The sequence below is a fragment of the Salvelinus sp. IW2-2015 genome, linkage group LG18 (assembly GCF_002910315.2).
Source record: "Salvelinus sp. IW2-2015 linkage group LG18, ASM291031v2, whole genome shotgun sequence".
NCBI classification, from domain to species: domain Eukaryota; kingdom Metazoa; phylum Chordata; class Actinopteri; order Salmoniformes; family Salmonidae; genus Salvelinus; species Salvelinus sp. IW2-2015.
Genome location: NC_036858.1, coordinates 11,022,356 through 11,031,521, shown reverse-complemented (window position 1 = coordinate 11,031,521; position 9,166 = coordinate 11,022,356).

The window sequence follows — 9,166 nt, the reverse complement described above, 5'->3', positions numbered from 1 at the left end:
TTCAGATATGAGCAATTTTAACAAATCTGCAAAAACACATGCAGTGTACTAGAGAATACGATGTTGTGTACTGGAATTTGTCTGACATCTGTAGTAGTGCAAACTGTATATGGTGCATGGTTGGAGAGCAGAGGGAGGCATGGCTGTAGTAGGTGTAGATTTCTTGTGTGGAACAGTGAGTCTGCAACTAGAAGTATTCTCTAATCATGTTTTGTTTCTGTTGTTTTTGTGTCATGTCAATTTAACAGTTGCTAAAAATAATAATAACTAGTTTTAAAGTTAACCTCACTAAATTAACAGACTCTTTGTCTATTGAACACTGAACAAGTCTGCAGACCCCAACCTTGGATTTAGTATTGACTCAAACTGAAAGTCCACACGCAAAATGAAGAGAGGATCATTTTAATCCGGGCTCATTCTACCATAGTTAATCTGTAACATCTGCATGTGTTTATACACATACATGCTTGTACACACATTTAGATGTACTGAAAACTTAAATTATTTTAAGTGTATTAATTTATCAACAATATTCATGTCATGTGACTTGTCAATGGAGACTGTGGAGAACTATTTTGAAGCTGAAACAACATTTTATCTGATTTTCCTTTTATTTATTTTATATTTTGGAATTTTGTCTACCAACGTAGTTTCTTTAAATGTAAAATTTTTAACAAAATCCAGTCTGGTTTTTAATTATAAAATGTGTCTCTGTGTTTCAAAATGTGTGTAACTTGTTTTTGTACAGCTGTTTAACGTGTGTGTGTGTGTGTGTGTGTGTGTGTGTGTGTGTGTGTGTGTGTGTGTGTGTGTGTGTGTGTGTGAGAGAGAGAATAATAGTGGATTTAAAGGTCTTATACCACCTCAAATATTATTTTTAATAATTTTAGAAAAGTGAACAAATCCACAAGAAATTCATACACTTTCTGATTTAGCCTATTATTGGGCCCCCGTCCCAAATAACTACATGTTTCAGTATCAAACTTCACACATAAACCAAGATTACCTTTACAGTAGCCTAAGGCTGCTGCAACCTGGTGTCAGAGCATTTCGTATTATTATGTACGTAAATCAGAGACACTCCATTTTTAGTATAATGTCACATTTCGTATGGTATGTATTAATTTGTGGATGTCCGTCACCTATTTCGTAAGATATGTTACGAATTTGTCAAATGTACTATCCACCTCATTTTCGAACACATTTAAAACATGGAAGCCAAACGCGGAAACTATGGGTACAACTTACTCTATGCTCGCGCGTTATCATAAATCAGACTAGAGTTGTGTACTCACTTGAAAACAAAATGTTTCATTACATTGTGTTGTTGTAGCCTATGTAGGATACATTTCTTGTCCCTAAAAAACTGAAACAAAAGGGTAGCTTTTCAAGCTGCATACCTGGGGACTGGGAGGGAGCGCGCTCAGCCTCAGGAGTGCACATAGTGTAGGCTACGATTTCATTATCTGATCACCTTTTTTTTTCTTTCGCTGTGTAAATTGACTGGATATATTCACTACATTATTAAGCCTAACATTGAGTTTATGAATTATGGGCTAATATGCATACGCTTCTAATTTAGGTTATAGTCTACATCTCGAGCCTGTCTGACTTTGTTCTGTTGCACAATTGTGCACCAGGCCTCCGCAACCAGGACTTTTCCTCTTAAATCTCAAGAGTCTCAAGAAAAGCCATACTACAAAAACTGGTTGGAAAACTTAATTAATTTTCTTTAGCCTACTAATAGCCTATTGGAGGATAGATGCATGCTAAATGTAAAATAGGCTACAGCAATAGGAACGTGCAGGGAGTTGGAAAGGAGAAACCCATATTTTCCTATAGCAGTCCTATCTTAATACCGGGCTACATCCTGACAAAGTGGCCTGCTAATGTACCTTTCTGGACATTCTAAACAGTCGAGAATAGACCCAAACTGATCCAAATGGTTGCATAATCAGGCCTAGGTTGTAGGCCTCTGCAGTTACTTCAGCATGAAACAAAACAGAACTTCACCTACATCACTGCAGTTTACAGCCTATGGCCAAATAATTGTGGACTCACAATTGCACTATGTTGTTAGCCCAGGTATAATAATTGTCTAAAAACGTAGGCCTAAAGGCCAAATCAATAGTGGCGCTTTGTGAGCCTGGGGACCACGGAGCGCAGCAGAATGCACTACAGATCTACCATTACATCATCTGTTAATTATAATTTTTTGCACTGCACTTTGACAGGTAAATATTTATCCTAAATCCCTAATATTTAGCTAAGGAATGGCCTAATATCTAGCTAATATTTAGCTTCTTACTTTTAGCTACACATCACTTCTATTCTAGCTGTTCCCGTGCACGACAGGCTATAGGCTACACAAGCCTCTCTGCAATAGACCATTCCTATCGGCTATAAAAGCTATAGAACAGTCATTTTGATCATTTTTTTATACTAGGCCTAATAGCCTATTCAGGGAAAGAAGCAGGCTTGTTCTTGCTAATTGCTGAATGTAAAACAGGCCTGCATGTCGAGGAAAGAAGGTGCATCGGTGTGATCCCTTTTGGCCAGTTATGATAACATTGTTGCAGGACATACAGAGAGATGAGCAAAGTGAAAAAGGAGACCCAAAGGAATTGGGAAAATGGAAATCACTTGCAAACCACTTGAGCAATGACATGCTGTAAAATAATTGCTACATTTAAATAAGAGTTACTATAGAATTTTTTATTAGGCCTACATGTACATGTACCAGTCAAGTTTGGACACAACTACACATTGTTTTTTTTACTATTTTCTAATAGTGAAGACATCAAAACTATGAAATAACACATATGGAATCATGGCGTAACCAAAAATGTGTTAAATAAAATAAAGTTTATATTTGAGATTATTCAAAGTAGCCACCCCTTGCCTTGATGACAGCTTTGCACATTCTTGGCATTCTCTTTTTTGGTACCCTTCCCCAGATCTGTTCCTTCAACACAATCCTGTCTCGGAGCTCTATGGACAATTCCTTCGACCTCATTGCTTGGTTTTTGCTCTGACATGCACTGTCAACTGTGGGACCTTGTATAGACAGGTGTGTGCCTTTCCAAATCATGTCCAATCAATTGGATTTACCACAGGTGGACTCCAATCAAGTTGTAGAAACAGGATGCACCTGAGCTCAATTTCAAGTCTCATAGCAAAGGGTCTGAATACTTATGTAAATAAGGTATGTTTTTTATAAATGTGCAAACTTTTCTAAAAATCGGTTTTTACTTTGTCATTATGGGTTATTGTGTGTAGATTGATGAGGGGGAAAATGTATTTAATCCATTTTAGAATAAGGCTGTATTGGGGCCTCCCGAGTGGCGCAGCAGTCTAAGGCACTGTATTGCAGTGCTTGAGGTATCACCACAGACCCAGGGTCGATTCCAGGCTGTGTCACAACCGACCGGGATCAGGAGTCCCATAGGGGGGCGCACAATTGGCCCAGTGTCATCCGGGTTAGGGGAGGGTTTGTATACTTGTCATATCTGAATGTCTAGCATGATTGATGCTACAGAGCCCCGTACAGCTTATATAAATATATTCTGTGAATCCATAAGCGCAGACAAATTTTGAAGATTGATAATATTAGGGCTCTCCAACCCTGTTCCTGGAGAGCTACCATCCTGTAGGTCTTCACTCACTCTTCCTTAGGGGTTTCCCATTCGAGATTGGACCCGAAGATACCTGCCTCTTCGTCCTCTGTTCTGTCTCCCTCTCCGGTGACTTCTACCTCGGGTTCAGAACCTCAGCACTCCCATCAGACCGTGAGGCTGCCTGAGAGACCGGCCCATTCACCAGCTGTCATCATCATCAGCAGCTCTATGGTGAGAAACATCTCGGTTCCCAATGCAAAAACCCTGCGCTACCCAGGAGCACGAGTACAGGACATCACAAGGCTGCTTCCGACTGTTCTACGGCAGATGCCGGGTGCTGGCGCCGTCATAGTCCATGTGTGGTGAAACGACATCAGGAGGGCTAGCTTGGAACATCTGACAATGGATTTTAAAGAACAGATTTTTGCATTAAAAGACTCCATATTTGGGCCGCGGATGTGAAAGATTCAGCAGGCTACTGACATTACACATCTGGCTAAAATATTACTGTAGCTCTGCTGGAATCACTTTTATAGATAACTGTAACACCTTCTGGAAATACACTAAAGGAATGACGGAGTCCATCCAAATCATCTTGGCTCCTGGACACGCATTTCAAGGCTGCTTTAAAACAATGACTTATCAATGACCCAAGACCAGCTCAGTTAATCCCTACTATTGTGACAATGAGTCATCATAATGCTGCATCAAATCTACATTATCCTAGGGGCGTTGGCAGACACAATGTAAGTAACTTAAATGATGTCCCCCTAATTACCCTGAATACCTCTGTTGATCCTACAGCTATCGTATGCCGTAATTATGAGCCTATGAACCAGAGTTATACTGTTAGCACTGAGGCGGTGTGCTAAAAATAGCCCACATTAACATATGCAGCCTGAGAAACAAGGTCCATGAAGTCAATAACTTGTTTGTAACAGATGACATTCATATTATCTCTGAAACGCACTTAGATAATACATTTTATGATACAGTGGTAGCAATACATGGTTATAACATCTACCAAAAAGACAGAAATGCTAACGGGGGCGGTGTTGCGGTCTATATTCAGAACCACATTCCTGTAAAGCTTAGAGAAAATCTTATGTTAAATACTGTTGAAGTAATACGGCTACAGGTTCATCTGCCTCACCTTAAGCCGATTCTTGTGGGAAGCTGCTATAGACCAAGTGCTAACAGTCAGTATGTGGATAATATGTGTGAAATGCTTGATAATGTACACTACCGTTTTTTTCAAGAAAAGCAAATGTTTTGTCCATTAAAATATCTACATAGGCGTACAGAGGCCCATTATCAGCAACCATCACTCCTGTGTTTGTGTCACTTTGTATTAGCTAATCCAAGTTTATCATTTTAAAAAGACTAATTGATCATTAGAAAACCCTTTTGCAATTATGTTAACACAGCTGAAAACTGTTGTCCTGATTAATAAACCAATAAAACTGTCCTTCTTTTGAGTATCAGCATTTGTGGGTTTGATTACAGGCTCAAAATCACCAGAAACAAAGAACTTTCTTCTGAAACTCAGTCATCAATTACTTCACAGAACAGCACCAAGAGTCCCCGACTGTATTTACAATGAAGGCCTATACCCGCCAAACCCGGATGATGTTGGGCCAATTGTGCACTGCCCTATGGTACTCCCAATCACAGCCGGTTGTGATATCTACAATACAAAATAAAACTCTAGGGGAGGGTCTGGGTAAACCTAAAACTCTAGGGGAGGGTCTGGGTGGGCATCTGTCCGCGGTGGCGGCTCCGGCGCTGGACGAGGATCCCACTCCACCATTGTCTTTGTCCCCCTCCTTAGCGTCCTTTGAGTGGCGACCCTCGCCGCCGACCTTGGCCTAGGAACCTTCACCAAGGTCCCCACTAGACTGAGGAAACTCCTCCGGACTGAGGGACAGCTCATGACAGAGGTAGCTTATGACAGAGAGGTAGCTTATGACAGAGAGGTAGCTTATGACAGAGAGGTAGCTTATGACAGAGAGGTAGCTTAAGACAGAGAGGTATTTTAAGACAGAGGGGCAGCTCCGGACTAAATGGCAGCTCCGGACTGGAGGGCAGCTCATGACTGGAAGGCAGCTCATGACTGGAGGGCAGCTCATGACTGGAGGGCAGCTCATGACTGGAATGCAGCTCATGACTGGAATGCAGCTCATGACTGGAGGGCAGCTCATGACTGGAGGGCAGCTCATGACTGGCGGACAGCTCATGACTGGCGGGCGACTCTGGTCCTGACCAACACTAAAACAAGTAAAACACACAAGAACTATGGTCAGAACGTGACAATACCTTTCAGTGTCCCTTGCTGGTTTCTGTTCCACAATCTAGTTGTTCTCCATAACTGCAAGGTGTGTCCGCTCCCTCATGCTTGTGTACCCAAAATGCCACCGCTTTGGGGTATTATTCAGCAGGGCGCTGTGGAATGACTCCAGATCAGGTCATTGTCCATTTGGAAGATCTATTTGCGACCAAGCTTTAACTTCCTGACTGATGTCTTGAGATGTTGCTTCAATATATCCAGATAATTTTCCTTCCTCATGATGCCATCTATTTTGTGAAGTGCACCAGTCCCTCCTGCAGCAAAGCACCCCCACAACATGATGCCGCCACCCCAAAGGCTTCACGGTTGGGATGATGTTCTTCGGCTTGCAAGCATCCCCCTTTTTCCTCCAAACATAACGATGGGCATTATGGCCAAACAGTTCTATTTTTGTTTCATCGGACCAGAGAACATGGAATTTTCCAAGCTGTTTAAAGGCACAGTCAACTTAGTGTATGTAAACTTCTGACCCACTGGAATTGTGATACAGTGAATTATAAGTGAAATAGTCTGTCTGTAAACAATTGTTGGAAAAATTACTTGTGTCATGCACAAAGTAGATGTCCTAACCGACTTGCCAAAACTATCGTTTGTTAACAAGACATTTGTGGAGTGGTTGAAAAACGAGTGGCACTGTATTATCCTCAACGCTGGCTAAGAAGGTGTTTAGTTTGTCTGGAAGTGTGACGTCGGTGTCCATGACGTTGCTGGGTTTTTTTGTAGTCCGTGATTTCCTGTAGACCCTGCCACATACGTCTCGTGTCTGAGCCGTTGAATTGCGACTCCACTTTGTCCCTGTACCAGCATTTCGCTTGTTTGATTGCCTTGCGGAGGGAATAACTACACTGTTTATATTCAGCCATATTCCCAGACCTCTTTCCATGGTGAAATGCGGTGGTTCGCGCTTTCAGTTTTGCGCGAATGCTGCCATCCATCCACGGTTTCAGGTTAGGGTAGGTTTTAATAGTCACAGTAGGTAAAACATCTCCAATGCACTTCTTTATAAATAGATCGATGTTATCGGAGGCTGACCGGAACATATCCCAGTCCGCATGATCAAAACAATCTTGAAGCGTGAATTCCGATTGGTCAGACCAGCGGTCAGACAAGGGTTGAATGGTTCTAGTCACTGGTACATCCTGTTTGAGTTTCTGCCTATGAGATGGTAGGAGAAAGATGGCGTCGTGGTCGGATTTGGCGAAGGGAGGGCGGGGGAGGGCTTTGTATGCATCACGGGTAGTTAGAGTAGCAGTGATCGAGTGTTACACCCACGCATAGTGCTGATAGAATTTAGGTGCTGATAGAATTTAGGTAGCCTTGTTCTCAAATTTGCTTTGTTAAAATCCCTAGTTACAATAAATGCAGCCTCGGGATATATGGTTTCCAGTTTACATAGAGTCCAGTGAATTCCCTTGAGGGCCGTCTTGGTGTCTGCTTGAGGGGGAATGTACACCGCTGTGATGATAACTTACGAGAATTCTCTTGGGAGATAATATGGCCCGGTATTTGATTGTAAGGAATTCTAGGTTGGGTGAGCAGAAGGACTTGAGTTCCTGTACGTTGTTATGATTACACCATGAGTCATTAATCATGAAGCATACACCCCCGCCCTTCCTCTTCCCAGAGAGGAGTTTCTCTGTCGGCACGATGCATGGAGAAGCCCGGTGCCTGAACCGATTCCGACAACATATCCCGAGAGAGCCATGTTTCCTTGAAACAGAGGATGTTACAATCTCTGATGTCTCTCTGGAAGGCAACCCTTGCTCAAATGTAATCTACCTTGTTGTCAAGAGACTGCACATTGGCAAGTAGTATACTCGGGAGCGGTGGGCGATGTGCACGTCTACGGAGCCTGACCAGGAGGCAACTCTGTCTGCCCATTCAGCGGCGCCGTTGTTTTTGGTCGGCTTCTGGGATTAGGTCCATTGTCCTGGGTGGTGGTCCAAACAGAAGATCTGCTTCGGGAAAGTCGTATTCCTGGTCGTAATGTTGGTAAGTTGACGTCGCTCTTATATCCAATAGTTCTTCCCGGCTGTATGTAATAAGACTTAAGATTTTCTGGGGTAAAAATTTAAGAAATAATACATTAAAAAATACTGCATAGTTTCTTAAGGACTAGAAGCGAGGCGACCATCTCTAGCTAGCTAACATACCCATCTAGGCTAGCAAGCTACCTAACTTTAGGTTACCTCCAAATGAAAATCTTCTGTTTTGTTATGAAGGAGGGAGAAAATAGATGGTATCGCATCACTTTTCAGCTTTTGTCGAAATGGATTCCCCATCAGTTCAGCCTGAAAATCCCTCATACTCTTTGGTCACCACATCATTTGCTTGCAGAATCGGGCTGAATTTCTGGTCGGTAAAATGGTGAGAATTCATTTTCGCACTTGTTTTCAATTAGCACAGCCAAGCACAGAACACCACACGGGCATGATGACAAACAGTGAAAAAGAAACGTTTAAAAAAATGTGCCTACAGAAATTCTGATATTCCTTTTCATTATTCAAGTTTATGTGCACACCCCCTCTACATAGCGGGCGGTATCAGCATTCGCTATGAATGCCAGACTTTGTGGTTCACTATGAGCAGACGATTACACAGGGAGTCAAAACTTCCCAATTCTACCAGTGAAATTAAAATGTGCTAGTTCTAGCTTGTGGTTTGGATAATTGTGATGTTTACGATTAAAACGTAAAGTTGTTAATATAGTAATTACTATAGGCCGTGGCAGTGCCAGGGTGAAATTCCCTTTTACGTAACCATCTGTCTTACGTAACCATAACATATCATACTAATTTAAGTGTCACGGATTTACATGTACTATGTATGTTACGTCTAGTCTATGAGACCAGGCTACAAGGCTATTCCTTACTCCTGAGCATGAAATACATACTGGTTAATTTGACTCCTTCTGCGCTCAGAGTAGCGCCAGTGTTGCCAACTTTGCGACTTTGTCGCTATATTTAGCGAGTATTCAGACACCTCTAGCGACAAATTTTCAAAAAAGCGACTAGCGACAAATCTAGCAACTTTTTCTGGTGTTATTGGAGACTTTTGTAGACTGGCGTGAAAGCACATATCTTCTCAACGAGCAGCGGGTGCTGCCGTGGGCCCCACCCCCGTCCCAAAGCACTCACAGGCGGCCCAGTCCTCACACAGCAGTCCTTCCCAGCTGCAGTCAGAGCAGGAGATGTTCACCCCT